Below are 24,674 nucleotides of genomic sequence, written 5' to 3'. Positions count from 1 at the left end.
TTTGGATTGAAACTCTTGTTTTGCTTATGTATTGAATGATTTTTATTGCTATTGAAGTGGGTCTTTGTTGATTTAATTAATCTCGTTCTTGAATGTTTCCAAAGGGATTAGCTAACCCTAGGACTCACCCATTTACTTAGATTGAGCTCGGAAGAGGAAATTTAGGTTGGGAAAGATTAATTAACAAGAATTTGGGTCATTAAACCCATCTAATAACTTGAGCTCGGAAGAGGATAGTTACTTGAGATTCAATTGGTTGTGCTAGATATCACACTCTAAGGCTTGGAAAAGCTTAGAGTGAAATTCATTGATTTGGTTGGAAGACTTTCAATGAGATTTTAGAAACCATTATCTATTAACATAAACCCGCTCTTAGTTGTAATATCATAAAATATATTGGATCGTTACTTGAGAGCTCCTTGTATCCATGCTTGTGGTCATTGATCATTTTACTCGCTTTCTAGGTCAGTTTATATTTTTGCATTAGTTATAATTTTCTCCAAAAACCAAATTATTATCCATCGTTTGGCTTTAGCGTAGTTGGTGAAAGTTCCTTACTTTCTTAATCGCCTAGCATATTGTTCCCTGTGGGATCGACCCCGACTCATAGTTGGGTAAATATATTGCATACGACCGTGTACACTTTCTCTTTGAGGAGTGTATTTGGACGTTATCAGACAAGAACTAACAGAAAGAAACTAAATCACAATCCAAAATATTAATTAATTTCAGAAAATTAACCAAATTTTTTTAGTGCTAATATTTATTTATTCATGGTCAGTTGTCATCGATCATCTGGTCGTCATCTTCAAAAGAGAGCTTTTTGGGGGGCTTGAATATGCATTGATTGACAAAATTTGAACTTAGCAATAAGGTTCACAAAAATAGTCTTTACTAATCCCCATAAATTTCAATAAAATTATGAATTATCAACATTAGTACTCTCAATACCAAATTGAGTTCACCAAATTCTTGTGGATTAGAAAAAAATTCTCTAATCGTAGCCATAGATAGGATGATGCATCCGCACAGTACAGTCCATAAATTGTACCTCACTATATTTGCAAGCCGCTAATATCACATCAATTCCCTATCATTCAAATCCACAGACTTTTTCAGCAACAAATGCTTCCTTCTCTAGAGATTAAGAAAAATCATTTTATATGCAGGCTTGTAGATACATATAAACTGCCTCAATATTTGGGTCGCCTAGCGTTCCTTGGTAGTTACCATGAAGGCAGAAAAAGAATCATCAATATATATAATAAAGATAGGCATAAAAAATTCTATGTGACACCTCTCTATGACCTCCATTGACATTTATCTTTTTTCTCATTTTGTTTTTAATCTTTTTCTCCTCATTGCTCTATTTTCATAATTTTTCAGATTCTCTCTTTTATAATTTGAAGGTAATATTTAGAAAGACCACAACCATTATTATTATCCAATTAAATGGACAATTAATACGTGTTAATGTCTACTCCATCTTTCAACCGTTTCTTGCTCATTTCATGTTCATGGGTTAAACATTTTAATCTCCAGTTAAAGTGAATAATTAGTACATATTAATGTCCATGCTTTTATATCTTCTTCTATAGTTAGTATATCTCCTCATATTTTTCATTCATTTGTCTTTACAATGCTTCAGTCTTGCAGTTTTCACTTTTCATCTTATGCCTAAAAGTCTTTTTCTCATAAAACTTTTGGTTTGCTTTCTTTGTGAGTATGGTAAAATATTAGTTGTTTAAATAAATTATTTTATTTTTTTTCAATTTCTTTTGTATTAAACTGGGATCGAACTATGTATTATGTACAAAAAGTGATCTACCGATGGAGCGTTGCAGTAAGTTAATTCTCGACAAAGAAGTTAAAGGAAGAAGGATAATTGTGAACAATTTTTTGAAGATCAGCATTTGATTTAGCGTTCGGTATGGATTATTTTGTTTCTTATTCTATCTCTTCTCTTACATAAATATTATCTGATTTCCTGAAAAAATTTATCATGTACTTACATGTATTCTTGTAGGACATGCACTACACAATTTTAATAGCTAACAACTTTGTATAATTTGAAACTTTTGGAATCAAATGTGTTTATGGAATAAGTGACTTGAGAGTTCATCATGATTGGACCAATGGTAAGAGATTTTTTTTTTTTTTGTAAAGTGACTACAAAGAATGTTTGAACAAGTATTTTTTCGAAAAAGACTACAATTGTTTGTGTTTTAAGTTTTCGATTTCTTTGATTCTCTATTTTCGATTTTTTTTAGTATCTTGATCAGGCTTGAATTTGTTTATATAGCTTGTAGTAACTTAAATTTGAGTGACTGTAATGTTTACATTGTACTCAATATAAATATTGTTTGATGTGCTACGATTATTTTTTAGATTATTTAAACATGAAGTTGTACTACATAAAACAATTCAATTATTAGTGATTCATATTAATAAAGTTGATTTTTTTACTTTTTGATTTTCTGCTTTCTTAGAGTAAAAGCACATTTAAGTCCTTCAAAATTTCAACATCATCTCATTATTTCAGCAATTTTAATTAATTAGTACTAGAGATTAAATAGATTTGATAGTATAAAAAATCTATCAATAATTTTCTGTTTTCATATTTCAATCGTCCATCGTTTATATATTTTTCAAAAAAAAAAAGTGTAGTTGCTTAGGTCTACAGATTCAAAAACACTCCTACTTAGGTCAGCATTGCTAATAGTATGATATTTTCATCACTATTCATGGCCATTTACAATTTTCAAGTATAATAAACCAAAGCAGAAAGACACGAAAAATATACTCCTAAACACTAAATTACATTTATCTTCTATAAAAGAAGAAATATGGGAGAGATTAAGATTAACCAAAGCACTCAACACGAGCTCTGATTGGTTAGTTTGTATTTTTGAGTGTTATAAGAAGTTCATCTATAATCTTCGTATTATTGTGTAGAATAGCCACTCATTTGTCAATTAGTTATTTATTCCCACCTCTAAATTCGGACAAGAGTCATCGAATCAAATTATTTATTATTGTTTTTCAGTACTTGACTAGCTTTTAATTGCAAATTAAAGAAAAAACAAAAATTAAGAGACTCAAGCATATCCATGTTAATCGTAAACACTTGTGATACTCCATATATGAGCTCAACTGGAGTTAGACTGCATGCTTTGTTGAAATTTGTTTTTAATTTTTTTTTTTTTATATATGTAATTTTTATATTTGATCTTTATTTTTTTCGTATTTATAATTTACATTATTTATTTTGGTACGTTAAACTTTAATCCATTATATATCAATTACTTACATTTTATGAAGCGATGGTTTGACCGCGCGAAGCGCGGACCAGTTATCTAGTAGAAAATATAAAATTGGAGTTGAAAAGGATCATGAAAACTCACAATTTCAAGAAACCTATTTGAAGGCTAAATATACCTTAGATAGGAGAGAATAAATAATGAAAATTTCATGGGTAATTAAATTTTCAGAGTTAGTGGGCAAGTAAATACTTAAAATTTAATGGGAAACTAAATGCACAAAATGAAGAAAAAGAACGGCACCTAACTCTTTGCTTATGGCCTGTTCGGGAAGTTTAAAATTTAGAAGAACACAAAAATAGGTGTTAGTATTTAGTAGATGAAGAATTATGAGGGAAGACTAAAACTTCGTCAATTGACCTTTTGGACATTCAAATTAAGATGATGAAAATAAAAATGTGCAAGAAATAGGAGAAAGGCCAAAAAGAAAGAGGAAAAAATGATAATTGTTGCTGGAGAGTAACAACAATTCTTAAAATTAACTAACAAAAAATCAGTATAACTTCAAGAATGTATTAAACTTTTTATCAAAAGAATTAGACAAAAAGTGAAAAAAAAAAAAAAAGTGACAAGGAAGATAAATTACAACGTTGAATTCATTTAGGCAAACCGTCAAGTGTATTGATCGTGAGAGTTAAATGTAGCACATTTAACATAGTTAAGTAATAATTAAGAGATTTAAAGGAGTAACTCTTTAAATTTTTAAAATAGCAAATAAATTTAAAAAAAATGAAAGAAAAAAGGAAAAAAAAAAGAGAGAGAAAAAGATAAATGTCAATGGAGGTCATAGAGAGGTGTCACATAGAATTGTCTGTTCCTAACTTTATATTATATACTAGTAATGTAAAGTTGCTTCGCGTGGGCATATTGCTAAATTTAGAAGGATTTAAAAATAAATTAAATGGAGATGGAAAAAAAAAAAATTTACTTAGGGCCGAGACTTCTTTTTACTGACAATACAATTACAAAAGAAAGTCCGTAAAATAACTTTGACACCCTAAAAATTGATCTAAAGAAAAATAATTATCTTTTTGGATTGAGTAACCAAACAAAATCAAGTACATATGTTAGCATCAATACAAACAGAGATGTCACTCATCCATGAAAATAGACTCATTATTATTCAAAATAAATTAAAGAACTGAATAGACAATATGAATTATTCATAGACTTTAATTAAATTTCATGCACATATAAATAAATTATGAATAGTTTAACTCTGAAGCTTTCTTATTTTATAGTCAACAACTAAAAAACTCATGGAGGAAGATCCTAGTTTCCGAGAGCATTCATAATAGTTCTTTAATTTAGGTTCTAATAATCTCAAATGACTCCTATTTTCACCAGGAAAAAATAAAATATTAGAATTTAAAGATATTTGAGAAGATAGATATATAATCGGCAATTAAACATATTCACTGGCCTAGATATTTTAACTAACATACAAAAATGAGGGAAAAGTTTCAATTTCGTGATATTGCACACTAAACTTGAAAGTAACATAATATTATAATTATGTTTTTGACATGAGAAGAAGATAGGAAGTTATTTACAAAAAGTCTATAAAAATCATCCCTCTTAAAAGAACTATTATTACCCACCTCCTGCTTATAATTTTTTCCCGTATATGCACATTATTGTTAGAAAAAAGGGAATATCACATTTATTCTGAACTCACATCTATTTTTTGAATACAACGAAATATCAAGAGTTTAATGCGTAATAAAAAAAAATTATAAAACTAAATCAGAGCTAAGTATCAATCTAGTTTTTCCTATCATAATCTATTTTTCTGCACAAGCAAAAGAAACTCATCAAAATTCACAAAAAGGAACTATTCAATGATATTTTTCTTTTAACCTATGAATCACCCTAATGTTATACACGTAGAAGCTTTACTATTTGAAAATCAAGGAAAAAGATGAGAAGGAAAAGAGAAAAAACGAAGACTCAAGAACAAAAGAATAAGATATTAGTTACTCCTCTCAAAAAGTAACGAATGATGTAACAATTATTATCAATCTGCAGAAAACAACCAGAAGTCAACCTGCAAAAAACAATTCGCCTAAGTCAATAAAATATTCAAAAATAACAACATATCCAGTGAAATTTCACAAAGTCAATAAATATTAATAATTATAAACAGAATAGGTAGAATGAAATACTGCAAACTAACAGAAAACAATAAACAAAGATCTAAATCACAATTGATATTATAGTTACAAGCATTTGCAGTTGGAAAAGGAGTTGACTTCTTGAATACCAAAAAGCTTTTAAAGGATCCCTTTCGTGATATGGATATGTAACTGTTATAGAGAAAATTGAGTTAGTATAATAACACATTGACACAAGACCTAAAAGTAAAAGGAAAAAAGAAAAGATATTTTTACAGCATGCACCTTGTTTTGAAGCCTCAATCCATATACAAAGTTCCTGGCCACCATTTGAAACCTGCCGGATCAATCATATCACCGAACCAAAGGGCACATCCACTTCCTTGTCCTCTAATACCTAAATTTGAGTAAGCCATATACGAACAATTTTTCAAGCATGCTTTCCTGCACTCTTGCAGATTCATAGTACCACTTACCCAAATCAAATATTTATTTCTAGACCATGTTCTTATCGTCTTTTCTTCCTGGAAAGGCACATTCATGCTGCTAACAACACTTACTATGTGAATTTAAAGACGGAAAATTTAGTATTCATGTTTTTGTATTTTCAAATTCACAACACATATTGACCGAGTTATATGAATGAATTGATTTCATAATAAAGTTTCAAACTTGCAATAAGTACCCAATTATGTAGGGAAGAAAAAAGAACCCATCTTCTAGAGATTTTTTGGCTTCTTAAAAAGTCATTTTTGCAACGGATGAACATCTATCATTTTGGCTAAACAAGACCATGTTTTAATGGCATTAACTGAGAATTAGTGGGGTGTTAAAACCTTACCACAGTAAACGTACAATTGTAGAGAATGGAAGAAAAATATTAAACTTGTTAACATAGCACATAAATGGGACAAAAAAATAGGAAAAAAGCCAAAAAAAAGGAGATAAAAGATAAATATGTTTCTTGGCCATAGAGAGGTGATACATAGGATTATCTATTCCTAACTTTATATTATATATTGATTGATAGATATTTATTGATTTACCAAAAAGTATGAGGACTGTATAAGTCATTAAAATTTTAATTAGGGGTAAAAAGAAACAAGAAAGTTTATATGAGGACCGCAAAAATAGGTACTCACTCTTATATATAGTAGTAATATCGCATACATATTCAAGTATTTCTAAGTAACTCTATATAAATGCACATTTTAAAATATATATGGTATATTATATATGCAAAAAAAAAAATTGATCTGCAAGTTCAATGTAGATATGTTACAACATCACACAGAGAAGATATACCTGTATAAATTTTACATTTTTTGTTAAATTTATTGTTGTCTTTTGTTAAAAAGAAAAGTTTTCTTTGTCCAATAGATGTATGTGTTCATTTAGGAGTTGAGGACTTCTCATAGCAAAGGTTATAGTACTCTACATTTAGCCTTTTGTAGTTTATTTGAAGTGAATGTGCATGTGGCTACGATGAATTGAGAGAAAAGATAGATTTTAAAGCTGGGTAAGAGTAGAGCAATATATATTAGCACTGAAATGGAAAGCTGGAATGGTGGCTTATAATAAAGTTATATAAAAACTACATGCATATGCAAGAAGAAAAGCTTGAACAGAGATTGCGGTTTGACGGGTTATGTGGCTCAATCTTTTAACTTTTGGTTCCTTTTGTTCCATAGAGGGTAGAAAATTTTACACACGGAAAATTAAATTGGACAACAAGAAACATGCCAGAATATAGAAATCATGAACAGGCTAAATACACCTCGAATTAACAGTGGTATGAGCTTTGATTACATAATGCATTTATTCGTATAACGTAGTATCTGTTGGCAAAATAATCTGTATAAGTTGAAATAAAGTTTCAGAATGTATAAAACACTTAGTAAAACCAGATTACACAATCTGTAAAAACTTAAAACCAGTAAATTACAGAAACTGGAAAATGAACAGAAGCAGTGTTGAAAAGATATTTTCAGAATATAATCGAGCCCACTTAGTTCAAAGTGTGTCCTTAAGGAAATTATTCCCCTCATAGTACTCGAGGTTGATGGAATATCCCCTCCCAGGATAGAACGATTATCTTACCAGAATAGTAGTACTCCAAATTCTAGTAGCGGCGAACCACTCAATGGCAGTATATCACACAGAAAAAGAAAACTTTTATGAAGAGTAGAAGAATAGAAAATTTCAGAAAATTCGTAAGTCATAATCTGAATATTAACTGGAATTTATAGCCATTAACGCACTGGTTGGGAAAAGGTTTGCACCTTTTCAGAAAGGTTTGCAACCTTTCAGAAAATATACGTTTTAAAAAGGAGGGAAATTTAAATTAATCCCGGAAGAAACGGGTCGCGGGTCAGACACGCGGATCCGGGTCACTAACGGGTCAGGATCTGGAAATAATTAATTAATTAATTAATTATTAATTAATTAAATTTTGGTCCAAAAAGATTATCAACCAATCAGATCATTTGACCAAATCCAAATCCAAAGCCAAAGCCAAAGGAGCGACGACGACGGCGCGAGGGGTCCTTGCCCCCTCAACCCTTTTAGCAACTGGAGAAGGTGTAATGTAGTATATAAACCTCTCTTTTCCTCTCTTCTTCCTATGTGGGACAAATACTTTAACCAAAGCAAAAAAAAAAAAAGGACCTTTTACATTCCCTTCACTTTCCATCCCATCATTTCCCATTCACCAATGTCAAAACCCAACAATCCCCCACATGAATGGGGAATGGCCATAATATAAAAGAATGCGCGGACAAATGTGATATACAAGCGAAGATTGACAGCATCTGGATAAGTAGGTTTCCCTTTGAACTTTCCGTAGTGAACTTATATCGGACATACTCGATCAATCAGTAGATTTGATATCTTTGAACCGTCGAACTTTGTTGTATACCTAGACAACATAAGTCACACAATCAACCATCAATCGTTTATGGTTCTCACGGTTGTGTTCGTTTCAGCCATGAACACCGCCTGGTTTCATGAGTGCATAGAGAATAGGCCTTCACTGTCATTCCCCTTTAAAGCGGCTTACACTTAACACTCACATAGGTGATTTCTAAACATGTGGTCCTATAGCCACATTATCTGGTCATACACTGCCAGATTTAGATAATCATTAAAAAACCTTAATGCTTTATTAACTCATTAACAAGCCATAAAGTTTTATCCTTATTTCTGAACATTGTCTTCATCTGAGAATGGGCTGAGTTATTTGATAATGTTGAACCGTCAGTCATAACTTTGTTTGATCTCTTTGAACCTAGCTCTTGGGATCTCCAGCCTACTAGGTAGAGTTACTGCCATGATGACTTGTCCTCGGCCTTAACCCCATTCCCATTGATGATCTACTAACTCCCTCTCTAGATAAGCCTTTTGTAAGCGGATCCGCTACGTTATCTCTTGACTTTACATAGTCAATCGTGATAACACCACTAGAGAGGAGTTTTCTAACGGTATTGTGTCTCTGTCGTATGTGACGAGATTTTCCGTTATACATTACGCTCCCTGCCCTACCTATTGTTGCTTGACTGTCACAATGTATACATATAGAAGCCAAAGGTTTGGGGCAGAATGGAATATCTTCTAAGAAATTCCGGAGCCATTCAGCTTCTTCACCGGCCTTGTCTAAAGCTATGAATTCATATTCCATAGTGGAACGGGCGATGCAAGTCTGTTTAAATGATTTCCAAGACACTGCTCCACTCCCAATTGTAAAAACATATTCACTCGTGGATTTAACTTCAGATGATCCAGTGATCCAATTTGCATCACTATATCCCTCAATCACTTCGGGATATTTATTATAATGCAAAGCATAGTCTTGAGTATGTTTCAGATACCCCAAAACTCGTTTCATTGCCATCCAATGTGTGTGATTGGGATTACTTGTAAACCGACTCAGTTTGCTAATAGCACATGCTATATCTGATCGTGTACAATTCATGATATACATCATACTTCCCAGCACTCTCGCATAGTCCCCTTGTGATTTACTTTCACCTTCATTCTTTTGAAGTGCGTAACTCACATCAATTGGAGTTCTGGCAATCTTGAAATCCAAGTACTTGAACTTGTTAAGTACTTTCTCTATGTAGTGAGACTGTGATAATGCTATACCTTGTGGAGTTTTATGAATTCTGATTCCTAGGATTACATCAGCAACTCCTAGGTCTTTCATGTCAAATTTGCTAGCCAGCATGCGCTTTGTAGCATTTATATCTGCCATATCTTTGCTCATTATCAGCATGTCATCAACATACAAACAAACAATGACTTCGTGGCCTGGAGTGTTTTTAATGTAAACACATTTATCACACTCATTGATTTTAAAGCCATTTGCCAACATGGTTTGGTCAAATTTAGCATGCCATTGTTTGGGTGCTTGTTTAAGTCCATAAAGTGACTTTACAAGTTTGCACACTTTCTTTTCTTTACCAGGAACCACAAAACCCTCAGGTTGTTCTATGTAAATTTCTTCCTCCAAATCACCATTTAAGAAAGCTGTTTTAACGTCCATTTGGTGAATTTCAAGACCATACACGGCTGCCAGAGCCACTAACACCCGAATGGACGTTATTCTTGTTACAGGCGAGTATGTGTCAAAATAATCAAGACCTTCTTTTTGTCTGTAACCTTTGACCACAAGTCTTGCCTTATATTTTTCAATAGTGCCATCAGCTTTCATTTTCCTTTTAAAGATCCATTTAGAACCTAAAGGCTTGTTTCCGGGAGGAAGATCAACCACTTCCCATGTGTGGTTATCTAAGATTGATTGAATCTCACTATTGACTGCCTCTTTCCAAAATGTTGAATCAGAGGATGACATCGCTGCTTTAAATGTTTGAGGATCATCTTCAAGCAAGAATGTCATAAAATCTGGTCCAAAGAAAGTAGATGTTCTTTGACGTTTGCTACGCCTTGGATCCTCTTCACTTGGTGTACTTTCCTTTGGTTCTTCCCACGGTCGTTTGGATCTTTCACTTGACGACTCACATTCAGTTTTATACGGATAAATGTTTTCAAAAAATTCAGCATTATCTGATTCAATTACCGTATTAACATGAATCTCGGGATTATCGGATTTGTGAACCAAAAACCGAATAAAAACACAATCCACAGCTTTTTGGTCCGATTTTTACCCTTTTAGGTAAAGTAACTTGTACCTTTGCTAAACACCCCCACACTGTGAAATATTTCAAGTTGGGTTTTCTTCCTTTCCATAGTTCATATGGAATAGATTCTGTTTTGCTGTGGGGCACTCTGTTGAGTATTCGGTTAGCTGTAAGGATAGCTTCCCCCCATAAGCTCTGCGGTAAACCGGAACTTATTAGTAAAGCATTCATCATTTCTTTCAATGTTCGATTTTTCCTTTCCGCAACTCCATTGGATTGTGGTGTGTAGGGGGCAGTGGTTTGATGAATAATTTCCATATTCCAAACATATCTCTGCAAAAGGAGATTCATATTCTCCACCCCTATCACTTCTAATCATTTTTATCTTTTTATTCAATTGATTTTCGACTTCATTCTTATATTGCTTAAATGCTTCTATTGCTTCATCCTTACTGTTTAGCAAATAAACATAACAATATCGAGTGCAATCGTCAATAAAAGTTATGAAATACTTTTTCCCACCGCGTGATGGTATTGACTTCATATCGCAAATGTCAGTGTGGATTATGTCTAGAGGATTTGAATTCTTTTGAACAGACTTATACGAATGCTTAACAAACTTTGATTCAACACATATTTGACATTTAGATATATTACACTTAAATTTAGGCAATATTTCAAGATTAATCATTTTTTGCAAGGTTTTGTAATTGACATGTCCTAAACGAACATGCCATAAATTATTTGACTCCAATAAGTAAGAAGAAGCAGATTTTCCATTAATACTGGCAACAACCATTACATTAAGTTTGAAAAGGCCCTCGGTGAGGTAGCCTTTTCCTACAAACATATCATTCTTACTAAGTACAAATTTATCACTAACCAGCACGCACTTAAACCCATTTTTCACGAGTAGTGCGGCTGAAACTAGGTTCTTCCTAATTGACGGAACGTGCATGACGTTGTTGAGAGTCAGCACCTTTCTGGATGTCATATTCAACAGAACCTTTCCATAGCCTTCAACTTTGTCTGTTGCAGTATTTCCCATGTATAGCTCCTCTTCGGGTCCAGCGGGAGTGTAGGTTGTAAATGCCTCCTTAACGGCACACACATGTCGAGTGGCGCCAGAATCAAGCCACCACTCCTTTGGGTTACCAACCAGGTTGCACTAGACAGCATTGCACACAGGTCATCAACATCTTCCACCATGTTTGCCTGACCCTTATTTTTCTCTTTGTCCTTCTTGGGGGCACGACAGTCGGGAGCTTTATGGCCTGCTTTACCACAATTGTAACAGTTACCCTTGAATTTTTTCTTGTTAGGAACCTTCTCTTTTCCAAAAGGCCTCTTTCTTTTCTTGTTCTTTTTCGGAGCAGCATCCTCAACGACACTTGCCCCTTCAATCGGTGAACTCTTACGGTACCTCTTCTAAGCGGTTTTGTTATCTTCCTCGATCTTGAGACGAATCACAAGATCCTCCAACTTCATTTCCTTTCTCTTGTGCTTAAGATAATTCTTGAAATCTTTCCATGAGGGTGGCAACTTCTCAATCATTGCAGCCACTTGGAATGCTTCATTCACTACCATACCTTTAGCAATAAGGTCATGGAAGATAAGTTGAAGCTCTTGAACTTGGGTTCCAACAGTTTTTCCATCCACCATTTTGTAGTCTAGGAATTTGGCAACCACAAACTTCTTCAAGCAAGCATCTTCGATTTTGTACTTCTTTTCAAGTGCACTCCATAGTTCTTTGGAGGTCTCTACTGCACTGTAGACGTTGTACAAGTCATCTTCTAAGGCACTCAAAATGTAGCCTTTGCACAAAAAATCAGCCTGTTTCCAAGCCTCAGTAACCATGAACTTTTGGTTGTCAGGCATGTCGGCGGCAGGCACGGGAGGGTCCTCGCTGGTGAACTTTTGCATACCAAGGGTGGTAAGCCAAAAGAACATTCTCTGCTGCCATCCTTTAAAGTTGGCACCGGTGAACTTCGCAGGTTTCTCAGCCGGTGGCACAGCGGTACGGGTTGTAGGAGTAACCACAGGTGCAATACCCGCAGAGGGAGTTCCAGTCGCAGAGGGAGTTCCAATCTCAATTGCCATTATTCCTTTGTCACTGTCAAATGGACAAACTTTTTTAGTTAATAAAACCAGAATAGCAATTAAATCACAAACTTAAACGATGAAGATTTTATTTCTTCGAATCGCAGTATAATTATGAACTTTGGTATTCCAACGAAGTTTTTATATCTTCGAGTCAGAATACTAATATTCATATGGAGTAGAAAACTACACAAGTTTTAATCTCCTTAAACAGAATACAGATTATAATATTATATGTAATTTCCTTAAGATTGTTGGCAAAATAATCTGTATAAGTTTAAATAAAGTTTCAGAATGTATAAAACACTTAGTAAAACCAGATTACACAATCTGTAAAAACTTAAAATCAGTAAATTACAGAAACTGTAAAATGAACAGAAGAAGTGTTGAAAAAATATTTTCAGAATATATTCGAGCCCACTTAGTTCAAAGTGTGTCCTTAAGGAAATTATTTCCCTCACAGTACTCGAGGTTGATGGAATATCCCCTCCCAGGATAGAACGCTTATCTTACCAGAATAGTAGTACTCCAAATTCTGGTAGCGGCGAACCACTCAATGGCAGTATATCACACAGAAAAAGAAAACTTTTATGAAGAGTAGAAGAATAGAAAATTTCATAAAATTCGTAAGTCATAATCTGAATATTAACTGGAATTTATAGTCATTAACGCACTGGTTGGGAAAAGGTTTGCACCTTTTCAAAAAGGTTTGCAACCTTTCAGAAAATATACGTTTTAAAAAGGAGGGAAATTTAAATTAATCCCGGAAGAAACGGGTCGCGGGTCAGACACGCGGATCCGGGTCACTAACAGGTCAGGATCTGGAAATAATTAATTAATTAATTAATTAAATTAAAAATTAAGGAGTTTTGGTCCAAAAAGATTATCAATCTCCAAAGCCAAAGCCAAAGCCGAGCCGAGCGAGCGACGACGACGACGCGAGGGGTCCTTGCCCCCTCAACTCTTTTAACAACTGGAGAAGGTGTAATGTAGTATATACACCTCTCTTTTCCTCTCTTCTTCCTATGTGGGACAAATGCTTTAACCAAAGCAAAAAAAAAGGACTTTTTACATTCCCTTCACTTTCCATCCCATCATTTCCCATTCACCAATATAATGTCAAAACCCAACAGTATCTGCCGGTATACTACATTAAGGGTTCGTTTAGTGCAAGGGATAAGGGATAAATTGCAACGGGATTAAATTTGAAATGAGTTTATCCTACGTTTGGTTGGGATAAAATCGTGGTATAACTAATCTCGAGATTAGTAATCCCGGTTTGTAGTGTTATTTTATCCCTGTGGAAAGGTGGGATAACTAATCTCAAGATAAATAATCTCGGGATAAGTTGTTTCCCAACCAAATGACCCCTAAACATTGATTTGTTTATTCATATATATTGCATTGAAAACATAATGATAATGTGATTATTTCCATAGGAGTGTGGAACAATCTTTTGGATGTTTTTAAGCTCACAGAAGCTGGAGCAGAAATGACACCTGAACTTTATCCAAGCTTCGTTTGCACCAGATCCTACAATTTGGAACACGCACCTGTACTAAATGCTTAATATTTCATATTGTGAATGAGTCATGGCTAAGTGATGTATGCATTTTTAGGAAGTGACTTCAAAGCCGTAAGCATTTACCAAAGTGGTGTTTGATGTACATAGATTAATTATTATTACGCCAATGTACAAACTTACAATTGGAATACCTGTGTCTTGCATACACCGTACTTATCAATTAATGTATTCTCTTTAATTTTCAATTTCTAAGGTTGAATTGCATGGTTTGGCATAAATACTGAGTTTAGGCATATGCTTAACATGATAATTCAAAGTTATTATGACCATTTATGGCTCAAGGTGAAATTTAAAAAAGCTTAGACCGTAGACTTCGATTAATATTAGTTTTCAGAAAATAGGATTAACATTTTAAAATCTATTATTTTAAGATTTTACATTTTACGTTTGAGAATATTTTTAGGTGTAACTAAATTATAAGAGACTAAATGAAGATATTGTTAATATTCTGAACAATAGATTTCAATTCATTAAATCAGAGATGATTAATAATAGTTGGTTACATGATGACCTACTATTCGTGTGAACTCATATAATTAAATTATAATTCTAATAATTAGATGGACATTACGGCTATCAGGTAACACATTGATGTTTATCCTTGAAGATGACAAGAAGATGTCAAAGCAGCAGTTTTGAACGGATAACAACATTAGCATGCACATTTATCTAAATCAAAAAATAGTCAGTAATAAAAAAAAAATAACAACTACATATATCATAAAAAATGTTAGTCTGTGGCAAAATTGCTTCAAAATATAAGAATATAAAATTTGCATTATGCCACACGTGATTCATATACATCTATTTCAACTATCTCTCACTGTTCTTTTTTTCTTTTATTTGATTCGATACATATACTTGTTTAGCCTAATAGGGCGAAAGTCACTCTTCTGAATTGTAGGAGTAACATCTCAGCCTAAAAGGAATGATGTTTCCCCGCCTTCATATTCGACATTTAGCCTAATAAGGAAACTATCATAAATGTATAATGGAGTTACTATATACGTCTACATAAATATTACTCCCTAGAAAACAATAATGCAGTTACAACATTTGCACTGATTTATTTGAACTGACCAAAATAAAAAGTTTATTTGTTTTTGTAAAAAGTGTTTCTAAATTCTGGAAGAAAGAAAAGTAAGGGTATTTCAAAATAGTGGAACCCTATTCTTAAGCTTCCATTTGGCCATAGATTTTGAGAGCATATTTTGAAAATTTATTTTCAAAGTTTTGTTTGGCTATGAAATTTTGACAGATTTTGAAAATAAATCTTCAAATTCTAACTCAAGCCTATTTTTGGGCCAAGATTTATGTTTTTGCCTTTTCAAAACGTCTAAAAACTACTCCAAACTTTTGTATTTTATAAAGGGGAAATAACTCATATATACAACTCACACATCTAGTTTTAAGTCATGTAGCCCATTGTATCGTCGTTGTATACATAACTTATATGTAATGTATAAATTGCTCAACTTTTTTTTGCAACTTTACATATACATCCCTATACACTATTTATACACTTCATATATATTATATATACATTCTTATGCGCACTGTTCATTCTAGCCCACGGATGTATTATGGGTGTATAGATAATATATATGTACTGTATAGCTATATAATAATTGCTCAATTTTTTTTTTGTAATGCTTAATGTATATGCTTCGTATGAACACATGAAACCAACTCAAATTATAGTGTATACAAAGTTCAAGATCCATATACTTTTAAGTATCCGACGAAATAGTAGAATTCTATAGTTCCTCGCAAATTTCTACATTGGGGCTCAACACGAAGATGGAAGGTGGAAAAGTTTGAGAAATACGAAACGAGGAGATGGTCCTGAAACTACCACAAAGAAGGGTGACGATTATCAAGTTAGTCCGATATCTTGCTTGGGTTCTTTGTCTTTGTTGTCATTGGCTCATCTTTAGTCCAGATAATAAGGACATCAATCAGCGGGGGCATGGCTTAAGCTTGCAACTTAAACTAACGAGTATTCAAAATCAAAAACAGGTAATACTTAATTAATAAAGGAGATGAGAATTTGGCGTACTTGATGAAGGTCAAGGTAACGTTTGTTGATCAAGTTAGTGATGTTTCCGTCATGGAAACAGAGTGTGACTCCATTTGAGGAAGCTTCTAGAACAGGTTGGAAACCCTAGGCTGTTAGTGGATTTGAGAATGACGAGTGCGCGCGTGTGTATACTGGCAATCATCAGAGAGGAGTATTGAACACGAAGCAAAATGAAGAGAAGACGAGGTGAGTCGGTCATGATTTTGGTATTGTAAAGTGACGAAAGGCATAATACCGAGTCAAATCGGTCACTAATAGCGTAGCAATAGTGAAAATACAAGTATATAGGTGGAAAAAATTGTGTTGGAGCCGAGATTTGATCTCGGGTGGTGACCAGTGAGCACTCAGGGGCAATCCTGCTAACTGAACTACTTTTGCAATTATGTTTGAGGGGTCCTTTTAAAGTCAGTTTGATAATGATCGAGTGACATTGCTTCTTCGGCCCGAACCTAGGAATCCCTTAGATATGATGCAAAAGGGCTCTTGTTCTATCCTTGATCAGAGATGTCTCTATGAAAAATATGAATCGGAGTTTGAAGAAGGGGAGGGAGAAGGAGCCCTTGACCCGCAGGAGGATTTATTCAATCACATAGTTTGGGCTTCTAGAATATGGCGCCCTTGGGGCTTTCTATTTGATTGTATCAAAAGGCCCAATGAATTGGGAATTCCCTATTGGTCCAGGTCATTTCGGGGCAAGCGGATCATTTATGATGAAGATGATATATATATATATAGGGTTTTTTTCGAAGTTTGGGGGGGGGGGGGGGGGGGGGTGGCGTGTCCCCCACCCAACACGTTGGGTCCGCCCCTATAGATAACAAGTGAGTAGTTGGGCTAATTTTGATAAACTAGATCACTTATGGGTATTGGATTGTAATTATTTCTTTTATAAAAAAGAACCATCTATATATGACCCAATTATTTATATGTACCATGTTCTTCCATAAAAGGTGTATCTACGATATTTCCACAATTAAAGCAGTCTCTTCCATAAAGTGAAGTTTGTTCGTACAATGTGCGAAAATCATATTGAAGAACAACTAGTTATCACCGTGGTTTTTTTTTTTTTTTTGCACGGATGGATCTTTGTATTGTAATTTGAATTGTAATAGCTAGCTAGTAAGTGTATTATTAGCAATCGTTATTAAAATATCATGGTCTGCATAATTTGAGATTAACAAGTATGTATGTTTTATATGGTTGAGTATTCTTGATAGTTTTTAGGACTTATGAATATAAGTAATGTTTTATATTTTTCAAACAAAAAGTGAAACATGTTTTGAAAAACTATGCCAAACACATTTTCAAAACTTGTAGTCCTCCTAATGAACCTTAGGTAAGTCTGAGATACCCAAGGAACGTCTAGGTACAAATGCTCTAGTTCGGTAGGGATTTGGCTTCATTCTATTCTAGTTATTACTAGAGTGGTTTTTGACAAATGACTGGTACCTGAGCGGACAACTAGGGCTGAACCGTTAGGGCTTTTGGACAACCGCGTACTAATTCCGCCTCATAACGATTCCAAATGAAGTATTTGTCTTTATAGTGAAGGAACGACGGCGTACTCCGCGAAGTTGCCTTTGGAACAAAATGTAAAATAAATGTCAGGAGTGGTGGAGTTTATGATATGCATGCAATAACAATTTATAATTGCGGGAAAGTAAACACATATCAGTTAAAGCAAATAATTTCACATTATATTGGAACCCTTATGGTTAGAACCTATAAGTCCCCAACGGAGTCGCCATCTGTAACGATTCTCTTTTACGTGGGCGCATAAAAGCTACTACGAACTCGTTGATACTCTTTCGGACTTTATTTGAAAAGAGTCACCACCTAATTTTTAGGAAATTAAAAAAATCGGTTTTGAAGGATTTATTCATATACAGTGAAAAAGCCTTCGTAGTCCAAAGTTCTGAGTAAGGGTTCTGATGATCCCCTAGTGAAAGTGTTGGGCACTCTAGTATTAAAGATCCGTACTATACGGTTGACCTTCGAATTCTAATGTGTGAATATTTGCATGAAACTGCTTATTAAGTGCATAATTTCCGCATTTATAAAAAAAATTGTCATTTTATTGCATACCATTTGGATCTAAAAAAAGTTTGAATATATCCCCCTTATATATGGGTACTTTAAGTTTGGATTTAAGATATCCGGATAAATATAATTTCCTCTTAAAAACGAGGATAGTATATTTTGTTTGTAAAAGGTACACAGAGTATTTTTATAACAATATATGAGGAAGTGTATATTTCTTTTTAATTCATGCTTAATGCACACTTGGTTTCGGATCGACTTATAATACGTTTAGAACGTCTTACTTAAAACCATTTACGATTATGTTTTGAATTTTATCTTAAACAACGTTTTTGAATTTATTTGAAAATGGTTCAAATTTATACTAGGAAATTTTAAGTGAACACAAACATTGTTTTAAAAGGCAGTGTCAGGACTCGCCTCGGGGCAGGGCAATGGCAAAACGCCCTGGGGCTAACGTGCGGGGCTTAGTTCCTATGAGGCTTACGCCCTAAGTGCCCAACTGTACGCCCTAAACAAGCCTAACGCCCAACGCCCAGGGCTCGTCTAACAGTTCTTACACAAATTATATTTTAAATTTCTTAATTAAAATCATTCACCCTCATAATTGTTTAACAAGATAATGATACTTAATAGTTTTTCATCTATAGAAATAGAAGATTGGGTGTAACTCATATAACAAGTCGTAGTATTGGATATTTACTATTTGAGAACGTCGTGAGGGTGAATATCACTTAATTTTAAAAAAAAAACACACAGCGAAATTGTACATTTTCACTTGTCATTGGTCATAAGTCCTATGTATCAGAATTATCATATAATTTTATTTTTTGTTCTTGAAGAAGTTATGTTTTAATTGTAATATTAATAAATTTTATTGATTATTTGCTTATAGGGAGATAAAATGAATAGTATGATAGTAATAGTGTTTTAAGAAACTGTGTTTTTTTCCGTGTTTGAAAGTTAAAATGTTAGAATTGTTTTGCATTTCATAATAGCTTTTATTTCATTGTATTGTTTATACTTGTAAAATTATGTTATATATAATTACAAGTTATAAGCGATGTATAATGGATTGCTTTGATCATTTTTTTGTGAGGATCAAGCGCGCGCGCGCTCACACACACACATATATATATCATTTATTTACAGTTTTCTTTTATTTTTTTTATGTAATTTTACCTATTTAAAAATATTTATTGTAATTATATTATTTTAAGAAATACTAAAAATTAAATATCCATGGGGCGTTACGCCCCCGCCTTTTAAAACACTGAACACAAAACGGAATTCACTTTAGTCATGGGCTGGACACCCGAGTTACAGCTTGTAAAAAAGAACAAAAAAGAGTTTTAAACGTTTTTCTAAGATCTGGCCCAAATGTTTATTTGAAAAAATTAGTAGTTAAACTTAGCCCAACTGTCGCATGCTTTCTGAAAAATACAGTGGGCTCTGGCCCAAAAATTGCATCATCTTTAATTTGAAAATATTTAGTTGGGTTTAGCCCATTGTGACAAATTCGTTTGGCGGAGACGTGGAGTAAACTTTGATGGGCTTTGGCCCAAAATCTAACAATTTATTGCTTGGACCTGGCCCAAAAAATATGCCAGCTTTTGATAAGCTTTAATCACAAAATATGGTTCTTAGTTTAGTATTTTATCAAAAATTGCTTATTTGAATTACCAAAATCCAAAACTACACTTTTGAAAACGATAAGTACTCCTTTTGTTTTTCTTGAAAAGAAACGAATCAGCTTTTGTTAAAAAAAAAAAAAAAAAAAAGGGCAGTTGTCGAAATCGCTACTCCTTTTTTAAAAAATCTTATGGTCATTCTTTGAAACTCATTTGACTACTTCTTAAAACCTCTTATAACGTTATTCGGGTTTTGAAAAATCGATTGGGGTCTAAAGTCAATCTAAACGGCGTATGCACCGTTTGCTTAAGATGTCTAATTCTAAACATAATTGTTTTCAATAATAATGTGAGTTTTTGCATATACAAATACAATACAAAATCGAACTAACATAAATAACGGAGGAAGGATTAGATTAGGGGTGTACCAAACCCCTTAACTATTTTCACCCATGGTTGGGCCTTCGTGTCATTTCACCCATGATTGTGCCTTCAATATATATTAGCTTCCATTTTTCTTCTCGGACTCGATAGGTTTTTGAAAGAATTGTCCTATTAGGTCTTTGGCCCAATATGGTGGCTGGACCTCGGCCCAAATGGCCATGCAGTAAGAAAGAGGAAAAAGAGGAACCCGGTTAGTTTATATTTACTGAACTTAACACACACACACACACATATATGTATGTATGTATATCCATTCATTCAGAAGTCATGCAATTAAAGTATTTGTATATGTACTATTGGGCTTCACTGGTAGGGATTTAGGCAATAAAGGAGAAAAATCATCACCATCCGTATTTCCGATGCCGCACAAGATCCAAGAGGTTTCATGAACCTCATGCATAGCAGGACATCAGGGGAAGGCTAAGACCAGAGCCGAAAATTACCTCAATTTCCCAGCCAGTTAGTCATAGCAGAAAGAAGGATAAAACAGGGTCTTACAGTCATACACAAGCATAATATACAGTTAGTCATAGAAGAAAGAAGGATAAAACAGGGTCTTACAGTCATACACAAGCATAGTATACATTGACACATATAGACGTAGTATAACCAGAAACAAACATAGATAAACAGGCATGGCATGGTCATAAGCAAATTGACATCAAAATGATCAAAATCAAAGGCATAGAGACTGCCCATCCATCAGCTTTAGACACTCAAAGATAGCACAAGAAGAGACAAGATTAAAGTGTTTTGAAAATCCCAAAGCAACATTAGGATGACCCCAGACCTCAAGCATATTAGAATTGCAACAAGATGTAAAAATAAGAATAGAACAACTATACAACCAGCCATTATCAATTTACCCTATGGGGGACAGCCAACATGAAAGACTACAAAGGATTTTCTATGATTATTCACTCTGCCACTGAATTGTGGCATTCAAGCTCCATTTTCATCCCAAAACCAGTTCACCTACACATTATTCATCAACTAAGCTTAATAGGACACAGTTTACATGAGACAATTTTAAGCTTAATCCCTTCTCCTTGGCTTATTGATAAGAAACAAATATCAGGGAGGTATGCATGGCCCACAGATACTTGAGGTATGCCATGACACCGTTTATTTGAGGGAAAGGTACTATGAACCAAGTTTAATCTTGGTTCTTCCCAATCCCTACCCCAAGGTATCTCTCAAAGATTTCCTCAAGGTCCGGGTGGCTTAAGTCCATCCATATGCACTTCCTAATCCCCTTTCCTTGTCAATTAATCAACTTCAGTGCAACTAAGTGATCCTATTGACTTCTACTGCTGATTTTAGTCTAACGATCATAGTCAATTTAAGGTCTCAAGCTTCACCAACCCTTAACTAGATATTATTAATCTAAGAACCTCCTTTTAAAGTTAACTATCTTCAGCTTCTTGGGTAAAAACAAAACCAGACATATCTCTGCATGGAGCAAGGGATACTTTCATTATGCAATAACTCAATGCCATCAGACATCAAGAACAGACAACACATTTCATGGGTAGATTCCCATATACAGACTTCACATACTTTCAAATAGAAATGCAAGCTTAAGTTATTACAGCATCGCAAGTTAGAAGAAAGACATAATACAAGCCAAGTAAACAGGAGCTAGAAGCATGTTCAGAATCTAGGACAGAGGTCATACAACAAACACTTAGAGTTCTGCATAGGTTTTCAATTTCGATGGAGGTCATAGAGAGGTGTCACATAGAATTGTCTGTTCCTAACTTTATATTATATACTAGTAATGTAAAGTTGCTTCGCGTGGGCATATTGCTAAATTTAGAAGGATTTAAAAATAAATTAAATGGAGATGGAAAAAAAAATTTTTTACTTAGGGCCGAGACTTCTTTTTACTGACAATACAATTACAAAAGAAAGTCCGTAAAATAACTTTGACACCCTAAAAATTGATCTAAAGAAAAATAATTATCTTTTTGGATTGAGTAACCAAAAAAACTCAAGTACATATGTTAGCATCAATACAAACAGAGATGTCACTCATCCATGAAAATAGACTCATTATTATTCAAAATAAATTAAAGAACTGAATAGACAATATGAATTATTCATAGACTTTAATTAAATTTCATGCACATATAAATAAATTATGAATAGTTTAACTCTGAAGCTTTCTTATTTTATAGTCAACAACTAAAAAACTCATGGAGGAAGATCCTAGTTTCCGAGAGCATTCATAATAGTTCTTTAATTTAGGTTCTAATAATCTCAAATGACTCCTATTTTCACCAGGAAAAAATAAAATATTAGAATTTAAAGATATTTGAGAAGATAGATATATAATCGGCAATTAAACATATTCACTGGCCTAGATATTTTAACTAACATACAAAAATGAGGGAAAAGTTTCAATTTCGTGATATTGCACACTAAACTTGAAAGTAACATAATATTATAATTATGTTTTTGACATGAGAAGAAGATAGGAAGTTATTTACAAAAAGTCTATAAAAATCATCCCTCTTAAAAGAACTATTATTACCCACCTCCTGCTTATAATTTTTTCCCGTATATGCACATTATTGTTAGAAAAAAGGGAATATCACATTTATTCTGAACTCACATCTATTTTTTGAATACAACGAAATATCAAGAGTTTAATGCGTAATAAAAAAAAATTATAAAACTAAATCAGAGCTAAGTATCAATCTAGTTTTTCCTATCATAATCTATTTTTCTGCACAAGCAAAAGAAACTCATCAAAATTCACAAAAAGGAACTATTCAATGATATTTTTCTTTTAACCTATGAATCACCCTAATGTTATACACGTAGAAGCTTTACTATTTGAAAATCAAGGAAAAAGATGAGAAGGAAAAGAGAAAAAACGAAGACTCAAGAACAAAAGAATAAGATATTAGTTACTCCTCTCAAAAAGTAACGAATGATGTAACAATTATTATCAATCTGCAGAAAACAACCAGAAGTCAACCTGCAAAAAACAATTCGCCTAAGTCAATAAAATATTCAAAAATAACAACATATCCAGTGAAATTTCACAAAGTCAATAAATATTAATAATTATAAACAGAATAGGTAGAATGAAATACTGCAAACTAACAGAAAACAATAAACAAAGATCTAAATCACAATTGATATTATAGTTACAAGCATTTGCAGTTGGAAAAGGAGTTGACTTCTTGAATACCAAAAAGCTTTTAAAGGATCCCTTTCGTGATATGGATATGTAACTGTTATAGAGAAAATTGAGTTAGTATAATAACACATTGACACAAGACCTAAAAGTAAAAGGAAAAAAGAAAAGATATTTTTACAGCATGCACCTTGTTTTGAAGCCTCAATCCATATACAAAGTTCCTGGCCACCATTTGAAACCTGCCGGATCAATCATATCACCGAACCAAAGGGCACATCCACTTCCTTGTCCTCTAATACCTAAATTTGAGTAAGCCATATACGAACAATTTTTCAAGCATGCTTTCCTGCACTCTTGCAGATTCATAGTACCACTTACCCAAATCAAATATTTATTTCTAGACCATGTTCTTATCGTCTTTTCTTCCTGGAAAGGCACATTCATGCTGCTAACAACACTTACTATGTGAATTTAAAGACGGAAAATTTAGTATTCATGTTTTTGTATTTTCAAATTCACAACACATATTGACCGAGTTATATGAATGAATTGATTTCATAATAAAGTTTCAAACTTGCAATAAGTACCCAATTATGTAGGGAAGAAAAAAGAACCCATCTTCTAGAGATTTTTTGGCTTCTTAAAAAGTCATTTTTGCAACGGATGAACATCTATCATTTTGGCTAAACAAGACCATGTTTTAATGGCATTAACTGAGAATTAGTGGGGTGTTAAAACCTTACCACAGTAAACGTACAATTGTAGAGAATGGAAGAAAAATATTAAACTTGTTAACATAGCACATAAATGGGACAAAAAAATAGGAAAAAAGCCAAAAAAAAGGAGATAAAAGATAAATATGTTTCTTGGCCATAGAGAGGTGATACATAGGATTATCTATTCCTAGCTTTATATTATATATTGATTGATAGATATTTATTGATTTACCAAAAAGTATGAGGACTGTATAAGTCATTAAAATTTTAATTAGGGGTAAAAAGAAACAAGAAAGTTTATATGAGGACCGCAAAAATAGGTACTCACTCTTATATATAGTAGTAATATCGCATA

Source organism: Lycium barbarum, chromosome 3 (assembly GCF_019175385.1).
Source record: "Lycium barbarum isolate Lr01 chromosome 3, ASM1917538v2, whole genome shotgun sequence".
Lineage (NCBI taxonomy): Eukaryota > Viridiplantae > Streptophyta > Magnoliopsida > Solanales > Solanaceae > Lycium > Lycium barbarum.
Note: the sequence above shows the minus strand (reverse complement) of the source record.